Source organism: Condylostylus longicornis, unplaced genomic scaffold (genome assembly GCF_029603195.1).
Source record: "Condylostylus longicornis isolate FDR11 unplaced genomic scaffold, ASM2960319v2 ptg000055l, whole genome shotgun sequence".
NCBI lineage: Eukaryota > Metazoa > Arthropoda > Insecta > Diptera > Dolichopodidae > Condylostylus > Condylostylus longicornis.
Window position 1 is genome coordinate 2,541,496 of NW_026578024.1, and position 25,420 is coordinate 2,566,915.

General features: G+C 25.5%; 1 protein-coding gene across 5 annotated transcripts in view; it reads right to left on the bottom strand.

The window, feature by feature from the left end:
• Positions 1-24,739, bottom strand: part of LOC129611817 (putative uncharacterized protein DDB_G0282133) — a 33,090-nt gene extending 8,351 nt beyond the window's left edge. For 3 of the 5 annotated variants that reach the window (XM_055525186.1, XM_055525184.1, XM_055525183.1), the window contains exon 1: positions 23,836-24,733. The gene's annotated coding sequence lies outside the window, so the exon portion shown is untranslated. Of the gene's footprint in view, positions 1-9,089; positions 9,158-23,835 lie in introns of those variants that run through there. The other 2 variants (XM_055525181.1, XM_055525182.1) reach the window with 2 other exon arrangements.
• Between the last annotated feature and the right edge of the window lie 681 nt (positions 24,740-25,420).

Sequence of the window (25,420 nt, forward strand, 5' to 3'; positions counted from 1 at the left end):
AAATAACGTTTATTGTAGATTTTTAATATTTAATTACAACACGACTAAATCGTAAAGAATCAAACCACAATTTACATTCACAACGACAATCTTCATCACCATATAAACGTCAAGTCACCTTATCATCTATTTCTTTGCGTAATCATAAACATTTGGCGATAGCTAAACAAAAGTTTTTTTTTGTTTTTTTTTTTTCATTTTAAGCTTTGAATTTCTAAAACAATCAATTTGCTTTTAATTTTTTTTTTAACTATTACTTATCATTGTTTGTTCAAAAATAAGTAGTCAGAGATGTTCAACTCTTTCAAGCAATCAAATATTAAAAGATAAGTAGTCACGATTACCAAACTTACATATTCTTGAAACCAAATTCAAATATTTCCCTTTAAAAAAAAATTTATTGGATTTGCAACAATTTACAATAAGTATAAAATTACAATATAGGGAGCACTGATTCAAATTCTCATTATAAATTGAACGCCACTGACACCGAATTTTAAATAAAGTTTCAAGTGAATATAAAAATTTACTTTATCAACCATCATTAACGTAAAGCACACGAAAGCAATATTGTTAATGAAAATTCAAGCAAAAACCATACAAGAATTTCATTAAAACTAGATTTCAATTAATTTAAATAAAAAAAATATACGAATGAATCTTTTGAAACTGGTTTGATATTTTAAGTTGAATTTGATCTATATTCTCAATATTTACAAAATTATTATAAATTAAAATTTTTAAGACGATTTCATATAAGTACAAAATCGATTTCCGTGTTTGTAGTTTTGCTTTTTTTAGCCCAAAACAATAACAAAGTTTATTTAATCTAAAAAAAAAATCTCCTTTTATTTATTATTCAAGTATGCAATAATAAAAACAAAAAAAAGCAAGTATACAATAAGTAAACGCGAACGAGGTGGATTTTTAGTAAATAAAATTTTGTAATCGAAAATTTCAATAATCAAAATTCAAAATCAATATGTGAATAACCCAGATTTAAATTAATTAAATTATAGTTTATTAAGAATATGTTATTATTGTACAATTGCAACCAACTTCATATAAAATAAAATATTCATAATTTAAACTAAATAATGGAATGATAATTAAAAACTAACTGGAATGAAAATTAAATTAATTTTGTTGGAATATTTAAAAAATTACTACAGTAAAGGTACTTCTGAAAGCGCCGCGCCGCATTCGTACGCATTTCTAACTAAAAATGAAAACAGTTTTGCATTGATTGACAATTTCTGACAACTCAAAACTTCGAGTTTGTTTTATTATTTTGTAGTAGCAACAGATCTCCAGCTAAGTTAATTTTGAAAATGCAGTTCCAGTACTAAACTGAATTTGTCATTATTCTATTTGCTTTATATAATTAAAGAAATAGAAATAAAAGTTCAAAAAAATTTGTAAAAAGGATCGTAACTCTACATCTTGTTTGATATTTAAGATATTGGTAATTAGAGAATACATACGCTTTACTTGCAGTTGCAGTTTTCATAAAATGCTTGTATTACAGTTTTACATTTTTAACACTATAGTCTAATACTAAGTTAAAGCCATGTTTTTCAAAGAATCTTAAATGAATAAAAGTTTCTCTTTAATCTTGAATTCTCTAAAATGCTAATGAATAATATTTGTTACGAAAAATTCTAAGAAAAGAGAAAATTCATTAATCAGTTATTTATGTTGAAATTGAAAACATTTTTTTTCCGCAAAAATATTCATTTTTCTCTATACTATTTTACTGAGAAAAACCCATAAACCTTTTGTTTATATTTAAAATTTCATTGAATTGGAGTAAAATTGTAAAAATGTTATTAAATCTTTATCAATTTTAGCGGTTTTTGATTAAATGCCATTAAAAAATCAATTTGTAAGTTCTATGAACTCAAAAAATTGTCATAAGCATTTTATTTTGTATATACACAACTATTAAGTATAAATTTGAAATTGAAATATGTGAGTATGTATACGCATGTATGGGCTCTAACTGATCCAACAATTTGGCATTTAAAAAAACCCTTATTTCTCTATATAAACTTGGAAATTACTTTATCGATTACCGATTACAATACGTCCTCGTTACTAAGTATGTCACCATTTATAGACAGAATAAAAATTTAACGTTATAACAAATTACAAAAAAATATGTGGAGTTATTTTGGAGAAATTTAGAACACTTTGGAACCTGTAAACAGTGGGAAGCTATTTAAAATTTTTTTTAATTGTTTCTTCTTGCAAATTGAGTACATTCGTCATCATTTCCAATATGACTCAAACAGTTTAATATTATGAAATATTCAATTTTGCATGAAATAATAAGTATGTATGTATGTAACAGACATCTGGAAAAAAATTGAATTTCTTCTGCAAAATCAAAATAAAAATTAAAATTAAATAAAGTTCTCTCTATAAAGGTGACTCACACACAACAATGCGATATGTGTATAATACATTTTATTTGTAATAATGGGGGTAAGTATACAAAATTTGATTTCGGTCTAAAATTTTAATATAATTATACATAATTAATATTTAGTACAATAATTACTTTTAAAATTCCAATATTTCACAATAAGCCTAGGTGTATGCAATGGAAAAAATTTTTGGTATAAATTTGTCAAAAGCAGACCATAAAAATTTTAATCAAAAGTCGTTATGTTTAAAGAAATATTGAGTAGTAATGATAAATATTGATATAAGATTATGAATAATACAAAAATATGTAAATAAAAATTAATTTTCGAAAGGAATATAAAATCATAATTTTTAAACTCACATTAACCTTATTATCTACGCCTGGGTATATGTAAGTATAAAAAAATTAGAATTTTATTAATTTATTTATTCATATAAAATTATATAATAAATTATTATCATATTATCAATACCCTCGGCTGCCAGGACCATTATGGATTAATAATTAGAATTTGATATTGTAAGACATAATCTACTCCTGGTCAATTATTAGAAAAGAGGTCAGTCAGAAAAAAATGTTCGACATACTACACGCCTCTTTATGCATACATACACGCATATATTGTACATTATGCATGGAAAATTTACAGTACAAACCATAGTAACTCAAATATTTTGAACTTTAAATTTTATTTAAATAAAAAATCTCTTTTAGATTGACAAAAATTCCTGATCATTTTTAATTTAAAAAGGAAAAAATTAAAAATTCATCAATTTTTTCACCTTCAATTTCTTGTTCAAAGTAAGTTTATAGCAACTTTCATATTAAAATAAGTGTATGTATGTATGTACTTGATATGGCGATTCATGTATACGTATATAGATGTATGTAAAAACCATTGTACAATAAGATTATACCTACCGAATAGAATAAATTATATATTTAATTAAAATTAAACGTTGTGATAAACTTTTTATCTTTCAATAAACTTGTATTTGTACTACTTTTGAATATAGTAGTACAGTTTTACTCATAAAGCAAAAAAAAAAAAAAACAAAAGAAAAATTCAAATAAAAATAATTAAAATTTTAATTAAAGCTCATAAAAATATTATAAATAAAAATTAAGAATTGTATATACATACATACACATATATGTATGTAGATTGAAGATATTATTAAAAAAAATTTTAAACAAAATGAAAATATTTTTTTGACCAAAAATATCCCCATTTGGCCGAATCCTACCATTGTATATCAACAAGAAAAAAAAAATTTTCCATACAAACAAACAAACGCAAAAGAGTAAAAGAGAAGTCAATAATGATTTTTATATTCAAAAATTTTCTTATACATTTTGTCACTTTTCCGTCCGTCAAAAAAATTTTTTTTTTTCATTATTATAAAAAACACAACAAGTTTAATATTATATTTTGTATTTTTATTTGTTTTGTCTCCTTGTCAATAAATTCTTATACGTACAAACGTTCATACATAGATACATTTAAATTGTATAACATTTTATTGGTATAATTTTTAGTAAATAAAATTTTATATAGTACATAAATGTATGTATGTATATAGTTATTTAAACTGTATATTGCACACATTACACGTGTATAAAATTTTATATTTGTATAATAATTTTATGTTTATAACTTGTTTATAATTAATATAGAAATAATAAGCCATATATGCTTTTATATCCATACTATGCATACTCTATTTACATATAAATATAAAAACTTTTAAGCCACTGTGTAATAAGTGTGATGTGTATATAATACTTGAAATTTTTTTCTTCTTTGGTTTCACTCTCTTCTTCACCTTGTTGTTGAAAATTTCAAAATTGCAAAGAGAGTTTTGTTTGATAATTTTGTGTTTTCACAGTTTTCACATTTTATTTTAATAATTTCATATGAATTATATACCATATACACACAATTATATATTAGATAAATATACATACATACACACATATTATATTAAACGACGTAACATAAGTATGTATAAGTGAAACAAACACATCCAAAAACACTTGTTTTACATGTTTTCCTTTCAAAATAACAAGTGAATATTAAAAAAAAAATCATTTTTTATTTTTTTAATTAAATAAATTATAAATTAAAAATTAATTAAAATCCTTTATTTTAGATCACATGATCATTGAGTTTGTTATTGATTTACGAACAACAGTATTCTTTCATGAAATTAATTACGATTCACAAGAAATTTTTAAAATGAAGGTTGATTTCATCACTCAACAAGAAAAAAAATTCTTTTTTTTTTTTTGCAATGTTGGTACTTACACTTTGATTTTTTTTTTGTATGAATTATTCTTAATTTTCAATAATAATCAAAAGTTTAAATATTAAAATTTGTTTTAGAATTGAATTTCTTTTTTTTTTTTCTAAATTTGTACTTTTTTTTCTTTTATTAAATTTGTCTACTTCAACAGTTAAATTATTTTCAATACAATATCAATGCCGTACAATAAAATACTAAATATAATATGAAATAAGAAAATTCGAAATCACTCACTATGTGTACATATAAAAAAACGAATGGTAATTATTGTTAAGTGGGCACAAAAAAAATATATATTTTTCTAGTGGTATAAAACAATTGCCATTTCGTTAAGAAGTAATACGCTTCAGAAAAAAAGAAGAAAGAAATCTAAGGCGCCTGTTTCATTATTACAAACCCGATTAAAATTTAAGTGTACATGAAGTCCGAGATCAGATTAAAAGCAGAGCTTTAAAAGCTCTACATTAAACATTTAGATAGAGTTTTGCAACTAATAAACTTCATGAATTTCATTTTCAGAAATAGACAAATTTATCGTCAGATTAGCAAAAACAAAAAAAAATATGACCAAATCAAATTTTTTAAAAAAACTTTGCCGCCGTCTGCGCATTTTCTTTTTTTTTTTTATAATTTTATGTTGTCAGTGTATGAATTTCAAATGTATTTTTTTAAAACATTGCTGCTGAAGGTTCGACATAAAGGTAAGCATAGCCTGACGCATTTATGAAATGCTCATTAGATTAAATTGTACATATAATCTGATGTGCAATTGTAATTGATACCGAAGAAACTAAATTGATATACGTAGATATATACAAAGATTTTCGACTGTACTAGTAATTAAAATGTGGGTAAAAAGTAATAGTGATATAAATTGAGTAATAAGTTGCTTATTATGATTAATAATATAGAAAGCCAGCTTTTTCTATCTTCAAAATATGTATATAAAATTCAAATAAATGAACACTACCTTATAAGTGTCCTAGCCAACTCCAAATATTTTTTTTATTAATTTTTTCCTTCTTGTTGTAATTAACGAACACATACATACATTCAATATTATTTCGATATTGGGCACGCTTTTAATATGTAAAGCTTTCTTATACTATATAAAGCTTTATTATGTGAAGCTTTTAGAAAAATTTTCCTATTTAGATAGGCAAAAAAAACTTTTTCAATTTTACAATTAAATATAAAATGAATATTTTGTAGTGTGTATACGTCATATTATACACACATTCATCTATAGATTGCATATAGGGATACAATTTCTATACAAATCCAATCAATGTTTGGATTTCACACAATCTTAAATTATTAAACGCACACTTATCCAAATGTTTGTAGAGAAATAGAAAAACTGTCAAAACAGCAAATTATTTGAGGTTATGTATCAATATTTCTTGTAGAAGAAACAAATGATTTTCGCGAAAAAAATGTGAAAACAAAGATGAAAATAAAAACTTTAAGTAAATAAATAACATAATTTTTTTTTTGTTTTACCTCTCTTCTCTCTCTCTCTCTTTCTTTTATTTATTGTAATTTGTTTATTATGTTGTCATGTATTTTATTTCTTTTTTACTCTTCCATCTTCCATCTTTTGACGAAAATAAACCAAAAAACAAAAAAATTTATTTTTTCAAGGTCAATTGCAAATGACTTAGTTTTGATTCATTTCATTCGGTTCATCATTTTTAATTGTTGTTGTTTATGTCGATAGACATTATAATTATTAGTATTCGATTTTCTAGTATACTCGTATGAACAGTGTGTACATAATAAAGAAGAATGTTACATTAGAAATATTTACATGCACATACAGTAAAACTTCGATAATTTGTTTAGAATTTTAGAGAAAGGCCTCACAAATCCTAGTTTTTAATTAAAATGACAACATTGGAAGGTAAAAAATCTTGAACCCGATGCCGAAAATATTAACACTATTATAAAATTACTATAGTTTCGAATGAATATTATAAAATTATTAACGTTTGAATTATTTGAATTCGGTTTTATTTACTGAAAAGCTAATAATTATAGACAATCAGAAAGAAAATCATAAATTTCAAGAGCTTTCTTTCAAAGGCGTATAATATTATATGTGTATACGTGGAGCTATACAAAATTAAGGTGAATTTCAACTTTAACAATAAATTTTTATCATTTTTATTTTTTTTGGTACTTAATTGCAATAAAAAATAAAAAAACAAAATTTCTGTTATACACCGGTAGGTTTAATTGATGTTCGTTCTATCGAAGCCACATTGTATTTATAAAATTATTCTAAATCTTATATGTAAAGAATATTTATCTACATATAGCCACATACGGCTATGCGGATAATTTATATAAGTACATAGGCGCTTACATATTGTTATTACACACAAATTTTATTTTACTTGATGTACCTATGTATGTACATCTATGGGGATTTTTATTTACTTATTAGGACACAATTGATGACTTAAGTATTATAATTGTGCTGTACAGTCAATCCATGAATATTAATATGTGTTTGTTTACATGTGTAATTCTAAATATTGTTATGATTGATTATGTAGGTATGTACATGCATAAGAAATTTTAGCAAAGAACTTGAAAAATCTCATACACAATGAATATCGTTAATAATTTATAATGTAAATTTCTTTTAGTACACAACACACAGTTATTTTCCAAACAATTTCCATTTGTCATTTAAAAAAAATTAATTTTACAATTACATATGCATGTATGAATGCATATACATATTAGGTACACCTATGTCCATTTTACTTATGCCGTATGCACTTACATATTTACATAAAATAAGTAAATTTATGTAAATATGTACATATATTTGTACCGGTTAAATATTATTGAATGTCATAAAAGGCAGCAAAATAAAAAAAATTTTTAATTAGTTCAAACGATAGTTTGAAAATACGTATGTGCATATGTACATATGTATCTACATCCAACTCTTTAAAAATATAAAACATAGATATACTTTTTTTGGGCTAACAAATCGATTTACATTAGGTGCTAAACCTAATGTAAATCGATTTAAAATATTTTAATGATATTTAAAATTTCAAACTAAACTAGATAGTAAATATGACAATAAATTTTAATTTATTCAGTTTACGAGTATTGATGTTTCTCAGTCTGTGCAAATTGCAATCTTCTTTTGCAAGCTACTTTTGCTTTATGACAGCTATTAAGATAATGAACTACTTACATAACCACTTTCTTTATAGTGATAATAATTATATTATACTTTTTTCATCGCAGTTATCATAAATTTGTTTAATAATTAGGTACATATGCAGAACATTTTGTTGAGCTGTGTGAATTTTAATTCCCTTACAAAGCATACATACAACATAAGGTATAGCATACATTTAGGCGTATGAAGAAAATTACATTCATATTATCTGAAAAATAATATTATGGTGTTCAAAAAATTGTAAAATAATAACTGCCGTCTTTTACACAAAACCTTTTCCTGGCTCTTGGTGAATGACATACCTTCAATTTGCCTTTACCCGCAAACACACAGCAAGTTCGTAGGTCCGCAAACACAAAATTAGTTCATGATTTTTAATAAATGTATGTATGTATGTAAGTTTCAAAATAGAACGTACGTATACGTACATATTGCTTATGGCTTATCAATAAAAATTATTTATTTACACTTTTATTTCTTTTCTTATCCAAAATTTTATTGTATTTTAATTATATTTCACAATTTCAATTATTTAAATTTAAATCTACTTTCATTTTATTATCAGTACCCCTCTATAGATAAAAAATTTATTAAAAAGAAATTATTTTTAAAAATATTTTTGTATAATTGTTTACACAAAACGTTTCTGCTGTGTGCTATAAATAAATTTCATAATATTTTTTGAAGATAAGAAATTTTGCGATAAAGTTCGTTTTTCCCTTTCTCTTATCAATTCCATTCTTAAAACTATTAAAATTTAACAAATATACGGAATACACGTAAATAAATTAATATACTATTTTATATATGTAAATATAATGTAAATACATCCATATGTACAAATACAAATTTACATAATGTGCTTAAGTAAATTTTTTCTCAATTATATGGCAATAAAATTAAGCTTCTTTGTATTAATGTGACATTTAACTTGAAAATTACATTCTCTCGCATATATTGTAAGTAAGTACAGTCACGCAATCAACGTTGTTAAAACCAGATTTTAAGTCAAATTTTGGGACCGCGATATAAATTTTTTTTGTAATTTTTTATTTTTGTAGAGGATCGAGGCCCTGAGGCTTCTTTCACTTCGATCTATAGGATTAAAGAAAATAAATTTAAGAAAAAATTTTACTTGCCATACCTTAATAAATTGCAATTCATTTTATGCGAAATCCAAGTTATTCACAACGTTTCTTGGGTCACACTTCTTCAACACACTTTTATATTTTACTTTTGTTAACTTTTTATTACACTTCTTTAAAACATAGTATGATAATTATATAAAAGTATAGCACCTTTTTAAACTTACAGATTCAATTAAATTCTAACAATAGAATACGCATATAAAAGAAATCTTATCGGAGCACTTGAATTCCAAATCTTATGTACATAGAATTACACATTTATATACATATGTACGAGTATATACAAAATCACTAATCAGTTACTAGAATAGTAATTAGAATTTTTAAATTAAAAAGTAATAAAACCGGAAAACTAAATAAGAAAATTTAATCCATAAATATTAAAAATGTGATTGAAAACTACATGATGACCTCTCTAAACAAATTTTTAGTAAGTGGAACTATATAAAAATAGTTATTTCACCTTATTTAGATTTTTAAGACTTAAAAATCAATTTGGAGGGCATTTACAATAAATCATTTGATTGTAATTTAAACATGAGGAGGTGATAAGTGAGGAATTAAAAATATTCTTAATCTAGAATAGAATGCACTTTATTGCACTTGGAATTTTATACACAATTGAAATTTTCTTTTACATCACAATTAGGCATTGGTATAGCTATTTATTTATATACATTAGTATGTACATACATAATATGTATATATGAATTTTAAAAAAAAAAAAAGTATTGGTCCTCGACAATTCAACAAGGTCATAGATATTATAAATTTCATTTATAATATGTAGGTATAGGGTGTTAAGAGATAAAGGGATTGTAAAATGCTGATTAAAAATACGATTAATTTGATTTTTTTAATGTTCGTAATGATTTATTGTTTTGAACTCAGTAATATTTTATTAGGAAAAGTAAGATAAAATTGAACATAGCGAAAATTAGAATACAATTTTAAAATGAACCTTAAAAAACAAAATAAAAGAGAATAATATTTTGATGAAAAATTATTTCGGTTATTTTATTCTACACAATTTTCAGGAAATTTTTAATAATTTAGAATCTTTTAAAGTCGCACTGAGAATGGATCAATATTAAATCCCTTAAATTATGTACAATTAATATTATTAAATTATTCAAAATTTCCTTCGATCTCATAACATTAATTTCATTCCATTCTGTATTTCTAAACTTTCTAAAACTATTGACACTTTCTAAAAGTATTGTAAGAATATTTTTTTAAAGAATAACAAAGGTAAATCTGTTCTGAGTGTTTACGTATACTTTAATAAATGTACGTTTGAATATTGGTAATAATTGTATAATACAATAATAATAAGCATGTACATATTTGTACTATATGTACATGGGTATTTATACAGTGTGATTCAGAAAGATATATCAACAATGTATACAAGTGTCAACTACAATTTAGAACGCCTATTTCGATCAGAAGATATTAACAATTGAACCGCTTTAAAATCTTGAAATACAAATTATTTTATTGCTATATCTCCTGTACCAGAAAAGATTTAGCCAAGTTTAAAAAACTTGGCAAAATTCAAATTGAAATTATAGTAGTTCTCTAAAAAATACATAAAAAAAAAGTAAGCTTGAAGTTTTTATCTCTCTCGGAACAAAAATGTCATACAAAAAAAATTTGAACAAGTAGAAATTTCTTGAAAGTTCGATCAAATCCCTTATCTCGGAAACCATTGAGATTTGACAACTACTTCCAAACAAAAATTTTAGCCATTTTCGATGCCCTAAACGATGATATATAATATTGTACCGTTTACTGAATCACCCTGTATATGTGTACATACATATGTATACATTTACGGCTTATATACACAATTATTGTTCATAATTTATTTTAACAGAATAATAAATAATTGTGTTCTGTTTTTTCTTAACAATGGAAAGTGTACATCTTTTGTTTAAAAATAAAAACGAAAACATACATAGACACAAATAAGTCAAGTATACCATATTGAACGAGCGCAAGTCGAACAAATTAGGTATAAATAAGTACCTATTTAAAAAAGAAAATTTTCAAAAAATGAATTTTTTTTTACATATTCGCTCGTAAAGACATGTTTAAATGACATAATCGTCAAATTTTCGTTATGATATGGACGACAGAATGAAAATTTCTTTCTTCTATTTATAATAATTACCCTTATAATGAGACTCATTTTGAGAATAATAAAAAAATTTTAAATAACCAGATACATAAATGTACATATGAATGTATGTAGGTATGAGTGTAGATAGAATAATAAAGTCCCTTGCGAGATTTGCAACACTCCTTCTATAAATCCAAGACTTTTTTTGAAATGACGCAATTTATTCTCATCTTAATTTTAAAATTTACAAAATAATTGATTTAAATTAATTTGAAGAAGATTTCGATATTATTTAATAACTAAACAGTTATGGCTATATACATACGTACATACTTACATTGTATGTATGTATTACATATATACTTATATCCCAAAATTTTTAAGTGTACTTATTTGAAAAGAAATAGAAAGTTTCTTATAGGAAATTATAATCATAATTTGTACATCGAATGAACTTATAACAAACGAGTCAAGGCCGTCTCAATGTCGTATTTTTACTTTTGCTCTTGTATTTTTGATTTGGGTGAGTGAAAACTACTTTATCACCTATTCTTCTTCTTCTTCATTTTTCAAAAGTTTATACACTTTCACATTATAAGTGTATAGGTATATGAATAACTTTGCACGCATTTATTTTAGTACGAATACTATGTACTCGCTACTTGCTTGTATAACAATGTCATGTATGTATTAGTTATAATGTTTATTTTTAAAATGAGAAAATATACTTTAAAAATTAAATTAAATTGTAAAATATTCAGTTCAAAGAACATCACGCTACAAAATAATTGTTTTCTAATAAAGCAAAGCTGTGTTGGTAAAATAGACTGTCCTATTAGCCAATAATTAATTACTAATTGGTAATTATTTATATTTTTAAAAATAAGCTTGAATACGTTAGACAAGACACTAAGCCCCAAGTATAAAAGTGATCAAAATATGAGAATAAATATAAAATAAAAGAGTTATCTGAAAATTCACAATATGTAAATTATTTCTGCGTTTTTCTTTAATTTAATATATTAAACAAATGATTTTAATAATTAACCTGTAACGTAACTAATAAATGTGTTATGTAATAAATACAATCAATTACTACATTTAAGTAAATGTGTAATTAAATTTTTTTCTGGAAGCCTCGTTCAGGTATCAGAATACACATACATATTTTGATGCTGTTTTAATACGCAATTATACCGAAAATTCATTTGGCATGATCTTTTAAAAACTCAATGCAAAACTAAATTATATTATAAACCATTACGTCAAACCCGCAGTAGCCCCTATCTTAAACATTTCTCACATCGCAAGCACAACAGTAAAATTCTCATGCAAAGAACGGTTCAGAGGCCAAAATACAGCGATAACAAATCGGGAATGACCTCATTTGCAGGCGTTGCCCAGGTTCTCATGGCACCCGTAATGCACACGCATGCCGACCTTTGCAGCTTCTATAAGTTCCTCGTTGTATTCCGAATACAACCCTTTCTGCCCACACCACCACTCCGTATGTTAGAAGCAACACCACCGCCATAGTATACATCCACCTTATAATATATATACTACATTCCCAAGACTTGTTCACAGCAGCCATACATATCATGATGGCTCTGATAGCCCTTTCCGTGAATATCTCTTCATGTTTTTTTCATCGAATCTTAAACCCAAATATTTGACCTCTTTAGCCATATTGCACGCAGACGTACTAGACTTCTTTTTCTAGGAAAGCACCACCGTGGGTACATCGCAGAGCATCGCATTAAAATGACAACTGTAAGACAATATGCGGGAAGTGTCAAAAATAAAAACACAGTAACACGTATTTCATACTTATGGGCACGCATATAATTATACGTACATACAAGATGTATGCATAAATATGATGCACAATAAGATACAGAAACTTATTATTCTTAGTATTATCAGTTAGACATCTACACAACGCAGATACGCTATTAACGCTTATATAGAAGCAAGCGCATGTTTACTTGCATACTTATATACGAATATGTATGGATATGTCATATATGGATCGATATGTTTGTAAAAAAATAAAACAAATTTTGTAAGAACAACTTTTGTAAGAACACAACAACCCTATTGAATCTCAATTTTCATCTACAAAAAGTCTATAAATATCATACCTCAAAAACATACTTAAATACATAAATTCGTAGATATTTACATATTGTATGTACAACAAATTGTAAACAAAAATTTTTATTCTATACACTTTTCTCCTTAATATAAAAAGGTGGTACATATACCTAATTCCAGAAATATTAATCGAACAGCTGAATAAATAAAACTATTTTAAAAAAAATTTCAGAAATTCTTTTATTAAATAAGTTGAATTGAATAAAATTTAAAAATTTGTTACTAAAAAAAGTCAATTTAAAACATGGACAAACTAAATAGGTATGCACGTATAATATAATTATAATATGTTACTATGTAAATAAATGTGTGTAGTTGTTACTTGAAAAAAAAATAAAGCTATTCCATTTGACATTTTTATTTACATAATGCGGTTTACGTATCTTTTGAAAGAATTACAAAAATGTTTAAAATGCATTGAAGGTTCATTCAAGTTGCTCCATTTTGAACTCAGATATAACTATGTATATGAATACATATACATATGTTACACGAAGCACATACATAGTATGTACATGATATCGATCAGTTGAATATTAAAATATTAAAAGCAGGAGAGCTTTTAATTGAAATAAATTAAGTAATTCTCATTACGAGTTTTGAATTAATTTTTAAGCTGTTTTTACTCAATACTATAAAATATTATTTGTCCCATTTTTTTCTGTCTAATACGGAAGTTATACCAATTTTTATTTTCAAATTCTAATTAAAATTAAAAATAAAAATAGTGGCTTTTAAAATAAAAATTGTAAATAATTTTTTCGAGTAGACTAACAAAATATTGTTTTACTGTAAGTACATAAACCACGTACAGCATGAAGGCAATATTCCATATTGTCAAAGTTTTGAAATTGCAAAAACTAAATATGTACTAAATCTAAATATGTGATATAAACTTTATATTTTGACGTTGACGTTTCTCTTCAAATTGACATTAAAAATATCATTATCACTTTCCTTAAAATACGTTAAATCCAATGCAAACACAAAAATTCTATGCAAGCACAAAAATCCAATGCAAAAAGTTTAAAATTAGCATTAGGTCAAATAGGCATTAACTAACGCATACTAAAAAAAAACCAGAATTTTCCGAAAACACCACTTGCTTTTCTCCTGCTTTCGAGAACGTTTTTTATAATAATCAAAATCCGCAACATTGTAAAATGTTTTTGAAATATAATACGGAACGTAATACATTCTCAAACTTCAGATTTTTTTACAATACGGAATACTGCCAAACATTTATGCACAATATTTTAGTACGTGCCCACCAATTAGGAAAATTTCTTTAACTCAAAATTTTTTTAAGACAAATTGTTATATGAACAGTTGTTTGAAAATTAAAAATTTTACCAGCTTTTACTGATAAACTTGTTTATATTTTTTTTTTCTTTATTTCATTTTGAAAACGATAAATCATTGTAATATTTAAATTAGGCATGTTTTCATATATGTATGTATGTATGTACGTAAACATACAAAAATAATAATTCTATTTATAAATTCATTCTGATTAGTCCGATAAGTTTTAAATTTATATTGTATGTATGCATGTACGTACATACATATGTACTTAGTATAAAAAATTTAGAAAAGTTTATTAAATTCGCCTTTTCATTTATCGTGTCTAAGTATAATTGCCAACATTGAAAAGTCGAATTTGATTGCTTAAATTCAATTGAATATTATTTTTTTTCCAGACTTTGTTATAAAATTTGTTCTATTTCCTCATATCATTAAATTAAAAATAGTGGTCTACCAAACTAAAGTTTCTATATACATCAAAATCTAATTTGTATAATTTTAATATAAAACCACACTCTCATGAAGAAACTATGCTTTCAAATACTTAAATAATTGATCATTAAATTAATATAATTAATCAACTGTTATTCAAAACTCTCAAATAAAAATTTTTGTGTTGAAATAACAAAAGAAGGAAGCACTTTTTAAATTCGATTTTTATAAAGCATTAATTACGAATTGCCCTATGGTTGTTTAAATATGTTATAAATCAAATATTTGACAATTTTACTTACGATGAAGCGATGTCAAGTTTTTGATAACTTATTTGTTTATTAAAAATTTTTAATTGAAGAAACAAAACTTCACACTTCATCAATGTTTCTTGAAGTTTAAGAAAAAGGCAATGATATTAAAGTTTGACTGTAATGTTCAGAAACACAGTTTACATTCAGGGGTAAAATTAATTGAACTATAAATATGCATAAGTCAATAAAATATGAAAAATTTTAGTAAAATTTCATTAGAAAACTGTACAAATATTTTTTATTGGAGAGCAATTTGCATTAAATCTGAGGACAACTTTTTTGAACACGTAATGTACTTTAAAAAGTATTTCCACATTATAAAAAAAAATTGTTTTTAAACCGCCTTTAAACAGTTTTGAAACTTAATTTTTTTGAGTTAAATGCTTGCACAATATTTCACAATGTAAACACAATACTTTGTAAAAGTTTACAATTTAAAATTTAAATTGTTAACGCCGTATGTTTTGACTTTTGCATATGATTTTAACATTTAACAACCTATCTTCAAATTCAACACTATTACTATTTATACAGAAAAAAAACTCAAAAATAGGTACCTAGGTAGTTTACTGGATTGTCAAAGTTCTTAAAAACCACCGAGTTTTTTTTCACCGAGGCGCTCTCTGGTTTTTCCTGCGCGTACAAAACGCTTTTTAAACAATATGTATGTATGTGTCGATGCGATTCTTTAAAATTTATGCACAAACTATGTATAGATATGGTACTCAACACTTCGGCTAAGTGATTATTTCTACAATACGAAAGTCAAGGTATACATACATACATATACATATATACAGAAATTTTGTTGAAGAATCCTTAAAATGAATTACTTTGAAAATAAAGGCTGACATGCAAAACATTTAGTTGAACCGTTTTTACAATTAATCGATAACACATACATACATATACACAACTAAGAAGGTAATTCCCCATTATTTTTTAGGATAAAAAATTTTTTGTTTACGTATGCATAAGGAACTTTTGTTCATTTTTAAAACTCGATACTATTTTTCAATTGATAAAAATTGATGGATATGGCTATATGAGCTTTGGTAAAAATTTATTCTCATGTAACTATGTATATTTATTCTCATGTAACTATACATATGTACATATGTACGTGTGTAGGAAGATCGCGCGAAACAAATGGAACTTCATTTTAAACGGATAAGAAGAAAAAATTACTTCATTCATTCCCATAAAGTATTAACACTGATATTATTTAATTAAAGAAAAATGGTTTTTCCTTTTTAAGAATAACATTCATGATCATTGTAAAATTGGAATGCACGAATTTTTGAAACTATGATTTTAAAATTTTTTATATCTTCACATACAACACATACATATGCACACTTATAATTCCAATAACAAAGTTCAACACGCTTGATACTGCGAAGAAAGTGTTTCACAATTTTTTGACATATATTTATATAAATGTCATAACTATTTTCCAATTATTTTGACATATCATTTACTGCTTGAAATAAAATTAATAAATAAGTTTATATGCACGTCAGCATACACATATACGCATTCTTCTTTATTATTGATGTACCCATTTAAATTTATTGATATTCATCTGACACAAAGCTAAGTAATAAAAAAAATTACGAGTATTTAGAATTTTTAAAATCACATTGTACCGATCTTCTCTCCGACAATATTTTTCTTACAAAATTGTTATAGACACAACAATTTAATTATGACACGTATAAATAAAAAAAAAACTAAAAAATGAGCATACATACATACGTACTTATGTATGTACATGCTCCCAACAATACTAACTGAATTTTATTTAACAATATTAAAAAAATTAAAGGTAAATTATTAAAATTTTTAAGTAATTATTTTAAATTATGTAAATCAAACAATTTACATACACACATATATAAATATCTAACAGCATTCAATTAATTTAAGTATGTATGTATGTGTATATTGATAATAAATACTTTTGTATGAATGAATGTATGTAAGTATGGCTTTAAAAATAGAGAGTACAAAATTTATTAAAATATTTACTTATTTTTGTATGTAAATTAGGCACTTATCCACAATTTATCTGAAATTATTCTAGTTACAATTTAATTTTTTTTATTTTACAATCCCATTATTATTAATTAATTTTGAATTTTCATTTATGATAAGTACATAGTAGGTATCTAAAACAAAATCAACTTGTTACACGGAATTTAAATTATGAACTGTTCATAATTTAAATCATAAAACGAAACTAAATTGAGAATAAATCAACAGAACAGACAACAAAAAATGAAAGTCAAAATATGTGTGTATTATTGTACTTATAAGTAAAGACCACAAAAAATTATTTACTTATTTAGAGCTAAGATAAGGAAAAAATGCAGAAAACACAAAAGAAAGAGAAGGAGAGAATCTAAAATAAAAAATATGTAATAAATGTGTACTAAATAATTAATATGTTTGTATGTTTGTAAATAATGTTGTCCATATGGTATAATTTATACGCGAAATTATAATCGAATTCAACGCGTAAACATGGTTGATTTAACTTGAAATAACACAAATTAGTACACACTATATATGTGTGCATACATACAAACATACTTATTTAAGCAAACACAAATAATATTAAATGTCGGTTTCGTCGTTAATTTCAATCGGTTGCGAAAATTCTTTGAATAATGTTGACATTATTATCAAAATTTTCACAGATTTTCTGCAAAGCAGATGTACGAATACAACATTTTTATTTACACACATATGCAAATATACACACATCATACATATTGTGTTTATGCTGGGCTCTCAATTTACTTTTTCCATACATTTTACACTTATTGTTTACATTAAGAATGGGGCAAAATCTACGATTAAAACTGGATTCATTGGTTCCTCGTTTTTGAGCTGAGCTATTTAAAGTCGAACTATTTTTTCTCTTGATTGTTCATTGGTTCGCCTGAAAAAAGCTGATCGTTTTTTTTTTTTTTTTTTTATAATGCATTTATTACTTTTTTGACAAGAATTAAGTATATGTAATTATAATAGTTCAAAAATAAATTTGACGTTTTAAAAAAACTTACGCACTAAAGTTAAAGTTGATTCAAATTTTTGAGAGAGAGAAAAAAAGCTGTACTTTAAATAAAAAGAATGTTAAAAATCCAAATTTTCATGTAAAATACATCAGCTCGTCGTTTAACTGATGAACCAATGAATCCAGCTTACATCTGAGTTTGATAAACGTGGTATAAGTAAATCTTGTTTGATATCAAATTTTATCTGCCGGATAATAATGGCTAAAAATAAAAATGAAAATACAACAATTAATTTTTTTTGGTAGTGTGCAGCGAGCTGCGAAATTTTCATATAAAAACTGATAGCCAGAATATATACATATGTAGACAGTCATCAATTTTACTTACGATTTAATTCTAGATTATGTAAATAGTGGGGTGTATTCTGAATATCGAAGCTTTAAGTGTTAGTAATAATTATCGTAAACAGAATAATCGATATTATTATAGCAAACACAAACTAGTTTATACAAATGATTCGTGTCAACAATAAGGTTTTTGAAACTTTTACGATAAAATATCACTTTCACTTAGTGATTCGATACTCGAATATACTCCACTACTTTTAATTCAGTTTTTTTTTTGACTTTTAACAAAAATATTTTAAAAGTCAAACTGCAAAAATGATTTACATGAAATGATTGAATGCATAGATTTGTATGTATATGCCTAAAAATATCCTCTCTTTTGAAAATGTTTCCATATACATTTATTCCTATCCTAATTTCTTTTTGACTTTTGGAGCAATTAAATTTACACTAACAAATCCTACAAGGATAATTTGTTGGTAAAGCAAAATTTTTATAATATGTATGGATGCATATGTCATATCATGTGTATGTACATATAATGTATATGAACCCAAGTACTATAAAAAAAAAAGGAAAGTAAACAATGAAATTAAATTTATAAATAACAAAAAAATATACTTAAAAAATGTGATTTGGTCATTATATATATATTATATAAGGTGATTCAGAAACTAATTAGGAGCCGCATACCATCGGGTAGAGGATCGAATATGAGTAAATTTTTTGTTTGGAACGTAGGTAGGAACCGTTTCTGAGCAACAAGCATTTTAAGAAAATTAGGCGAGATTTTAGTATATGTAAGTTGTTTTTATTTTTAGCTTCTGTTTCGAAATAGTTTGAAACTTCAAATAAACAGTTTTCAAATGAGCTATTAGAGAGCTTAGAATAAAGATTTTTTTTTAAATACAAACATTCGAACTTTAGAAAAACTTCAATTTTAGTCATCTTTTATACTTACATATTTTGCTATTCATTTCTTATAAAATTTTTTGAAACCTCCAAAATCCCTTTAACACAATGTTTCGAACAAAAACTTTCTAATCATACTGTATATATATGTATTCATGTGTGTGTGTGTGTATAAAAATTAAATTGAATAATAATTTTATTTTTAAAAATTAATTTAACAAAAACACAGACACAATTCTCAACACTATTACAATACGAGTATAATATGATCGTCTCGCTTAAAAGTTGTTTTTATTATCTTTGAAGTTTGAACTTAAGCTATGTAAGTGTTGCCAAATTATATTTCATCAGCATTTGTGTCGTTATCTTTTATAGTATTTCCGTTTTTTATGTTTTAAGTTTTCTGTTTATTGTCATTTGCACCGTAATACTTACATAGATAGTTTTACATACAACAATATAATGAATTCAGAATATCGTAATTGTTACTGTATAACATAGTAAAATATGTAAATTTATTAAAACTTTAATAATATTATTAAAAATTTGTTAATAGTATTTTGAAGATCTGCATTGGTGTTTAAAAGGCACAGTAAGTTTATTATGAATAAAAACATTGTTGATATTATACTTGCGTTACACATTCAGATTACAATCATTAAGCAAAAAATTCTTATTCTTATGATAATAATATTGTTATTTATCAAATTTTAATTTCTTTCCTTACATTAGCATTCGGTAGGGATCAGCAAAACATTAGCACTATATCTAGACCTTTATCAGGGTCTCAAGGCTCCTTCTAAAGCATATCGGCCGAACCTATCTCTTTCAGATGAATTCAGATGTATCCAAAGAGTACACCCACGAATAGTCTCAAATCCGAACGACCAAGAGAGGGCAGTTCACGCTCCCTCAGCCTGGAAAACTTTCGCAATGTTCGACCCGGGCACGTTTCTTCTAACAAATCATGGCAGGCAGTATCCTTGGCACTCCAAACCATTGCTCCGGCCCAATGAAAAGAGTTTACGCTTCATCTCATGGCGAAATCATCAGTTCTCTCATTTCCGTCGATGCCATAATATCCCGGATCGCGCATTAAAATTACCTTTTTACGCCTAGTCAGGACGTTAAGAACATCAAAACATTCCAGTAGCACTTTGGATCGCACTACATCAGACGTCTAAGAACAGTCCTACTGCCTGACATAATAAAGATCCTGCACTTCTTGATATTCCTTGTGATACACTGCTTGTGGTGTCATATGTGTCAGCCTGAAATATTGATGGATAGTGTCCGACGGCAATCGAGATATTTACGCCCTCGCCGTACACATCCCCGCCCACTTCTTCTTTGGTTTTAGATCCATGTGTGTAGAAGATGACGGTTGCAACACCCAGTTGCTACACGTATCGTCCCAGGTCTGCTTTTTGAGCAGATCCACAACATGAAGCCTTACTACGCTTTTCACATAAAGTCACCAGACCCATAATTATGGCCCCCCAAAGACACGGGATAAACTAAATTTCCGTCGTCTAGCAAATGGCACAATTATAATCTTGTTAGGGTTAATGCAAAGGTTGCCGGCTCCTGTCCAGTCCAGGAAAATATTTAGGGCCCCTCGCATTTGGTCAGCTACGGCGTCAACAGTTTTAATAAAAACAAATTGTTTATCAAGCATTTTTAATTAATATTTTACTCAACAGCACCAACACAATTGAGCTGGTACTGTAAAATAGATACACTATACAAGGTATTATAACATTGTGTTCTAATCACCTTAAAGCTTTTAACTTTAGAATATTCAATTGGTACACATAACTGATAAAACTTACATAAAGGTAAATACACAGCAGCCACTTTAATATTATAATAGAAAATTAAACTAATTGCAATTTGAGAGATGACACGAGAGAATAATTTCACTCAATTGCACAATTCGAGCTTGTTTTAGACATAATTATGTATGTATGTATGTATGCATGCACAATTTTCTGTACGCTCTGTATCAATTCTCAATGGAAGTATGTGTGCAACTGCATGCTTACGTAAAGTTCAGTTCTTTAGTATACTGAAATATTTGATTTTCTTGTGGATGCAATTGCATAAAAATATGAAAAAATCGTAAAATTACCGACGATATCCAAAAACGAGAGAAAAGAAAGAAAAACTTTAATTTTTCATGCATTATGAAACGAAACTGTACAATAAAATTTGTCGTATTCCTATTATGTACGACATTACATTGTGCAAATTTTTTTTCTCTTTCGGCTTTAGATTTTTCTTATGTGTATGTACGTTAAAACATATGTACATCCATTTTCTCTTAAAATTTATGAAATTAATTGTCAACAAAAGTCAGCTGACTGAAGGCCATTTTATTCTTTGTGTGAGTGCGTTTCTATTTCGATGTGTTCGAAAAAATATAAACAGCAATAGTGTGTTAGAAACCATTATACATATGTATGTATATATGCATTCAAATTTTACATGTTTGCAAAATGAAGAAAATTGATATTAAGAAAGAAATAAAGATTTGAAAATTAGAGAAACATCATTAGTGTGCGTAAGATAGTACCAACACTACCATAAACTCCTATAATATACAGATGGCTGTGATTCTACACATTACACTTGCTAATTAAAGCTTTTATAAAATTACCTAGCTTTTATAAAAATTTTACGTAGTGGTAGTGCAAAAACGGCATCATAAGAATTTCTTTTGTGTGGGGATATTTGCGTATACATTTGTGTGACTTTTAGAAACTCATTTTTTTTCAAACAAAAAATTTTTGTTTTAATAAAAAGACTAATACAAAAAATGTTTCTTATAATGAATTACTTGAAATATCAATTATATATTGAAAAACAGGAAAATAAATTAAAGTTTTTAATAAAACATATTTAACTAAATTTGTAACCAGCTGGTTTTCACATACATATGTAATAAACCAACCCAATTGCATACTTATTTACATGTGTTACGTTCTTACAATGGTTATTCACTTTCATTTCACTACTTAACCAGCTGATTCAAGTATGTGATTTAGTGTTTCTTAAAAATTATTATTTTTGTTCTAACTTTGATCATTTTTTAATTAGTCTTGTCTCCCTTAATAAAAACGGAGAGAGAAATTAATTAAGTCTATCATTATTCGACATCTGTTTGTACAAATTTCAAATGGTTTTACAAGGTTTCAAAAAAATGTGATTATTTTGGACAGGACATGTCAAGCCTAACGAATTATTTTAAAAACTGATTCCACTCTTAGTTCTTAAAATTAGAAGATCTACAAGATAATAATTTTTATTTTCTTAAAGATAATAATTTTTATTTTCTTATATGATACATGAAATTGCATCGAAATGAGAAAGTATGTACATATAAGTACATAATTGATAAGGAAAATCCTCCCTAAGCACACATTTTATTATATAATTTGTATGCATGTATGTATTTCAATCGCTGATATCGTTGTCCATAGCATACATAAACTATTGCATTAGATTTTATTCTTAAATTTTTTGTCTAGTGAAAAGGCATTAGCGGATAGTTTTGAAAGTGTGAAAAAAACAAGCATCTTAAATTTGTTAACATCTTAAGAGTCTGATCGCGTACCTCGCTACTTTACTCGTAAGGTGAGAAGAATTATTCGGTATTGCATATCTCGTTTTTACCTAAAATTAATACAAAATTTGTTTTTGAAAGTAAGACCTTCAATCGATATTTTGAGAAAAAATGCAAAATCCAATTAAAAAAGTAAGTAATCTTATTGGAAAAATAAAATATCCATTAGAAAAACAAAGAATTCTGATTTAATAGTGAATAAAAGGTGAAATGAGGAAGAACTGACTGTAAGACTGGTATGAATTAAATTTCGTACAAATAAAAAAAAATAAAGCAATTTTTCTGAATTCGGGGAAAAAAATATGCAGTAAAAAATTCAATATTTTACAGTCTCTTTTTTTCTTCCAAAAGTGTCCACGCTTTATACTTCTAGAAAGTCATTGACTATTAAATCATATGTAAACATATTCAAGAAATAATACCAAACATGTGTTTGTATAAATATTATGTAAAAAATATTTTTTAAATACAAATGTGTGTGTGAGTTCGTTTCAATACTTACATGATTTCACGTAAATTTGGTTCTAATAATGCAAAGAGCGTCGTATATGTTTTACATCGAAAGCTTTGATTTTTTAACGAATTGCTTTTAGATACTACAAACTACACCAACGAAAATCACGTAAAGAAAGTGAAAATTACACGTTTTTTTATTAATTGAACAATAAAAGGTAAAAATATCTTCCCTTATGAAATGTTCTTTTATAATAATGTATGTATGTAAGTCAAATGTTAAAACTTATATCAATATAACAAAAAAAAAAACACAATTTGGAACGAAAAATTAAATCAAACCAAGCAAAAATGTCAAAAAATACACAAAAATATGCAATTTAAATTTGCTCAAGTTGAGTTTGTGTTATTTCGCGTCGATACATAGGCATAGGCTTCATATAATATAAAATGACGTAAACAGCTTAATTTAATTTTTATTTTAATGTATAAGAACATTTTTATGATTTAAAATTATTTTAATATTAAAAATTACGAAATTTTGCACAATATATTCAATAGTTTTTTTAATAAACTTTTTATTTTAAATTTTTACATTAAATATTTCTTTTTTTCGTTTTAAAGAAATTAATTTGCGCACTTATAAAATTATATTAATATAAAAATAATATAAATTCGATTGAAAAAATAAATGTCATTGTCATTTTTTACTCCACATCACCATCAGCGCCATCAAGTAATAAAAAATATATTTATGTTTGCATGATTCTTTTCTTAATTTATATGAGTTTTATTGAAATTTCACAGATTTATTTTAATAATTTTATTCATAAATTTAATTTTTTCGTCGGCTCACATTATAAAAATTGTAGAAAGAAAAAAACTATAAGAAAAATAAAACAAAAATATAAGAATCACTTTTAATTATCTTATAAATCACGTCTATAATCGCGAACATCAAATTTTTAAGTGTTCAATAATTGTACAACATAATCGTATACCTACTACACAAGATAAATGCCAAAATTTTTTACCAAATACGAATACCAAAGCAATCTAACTAACACTACTTTCAAATGGGCTCTCATTTTTCTAAATGGACTTCCATATACAAACATAATAATATGTTTAATTGTAGAATACATTTAAGTGCCATTTATGTTTTTTAATATGAATTTTATTAAATACTCACACAACAAACCTATGCAAACATATATTTAATTTACGGTGCGAATACAGGCAACGTAAAAAACTCCATGGACATTACGAGAAAAAGGAGATATTATTATTTGAAAGCTCAGATTGAAAATATGTATGAGATTTGTAATAATAGTCCTTAAAAATTAAAATACGTACCTTAGTGGAACACACGCGTACTGTTTGAAAAAAATTTTTTAAAATAATTTTCCTTGAAAACTTTAAAAGTTTAAAAGACAGTGTTCTAAAGGCATTGTTGAAAGTCACTTTTTTAACAACTTATAAACAGCCTAGAACTCCACATTTCAAAATATGTATACATGTGTGTATATTTATTAGAATATTTTAGGCATACATATGTTATCCAAATTTAGTGGATTTGTTCTTTATTCATTTCAAATAGGTAATAGGTAAATTGTGGGATTAAATATTTTACT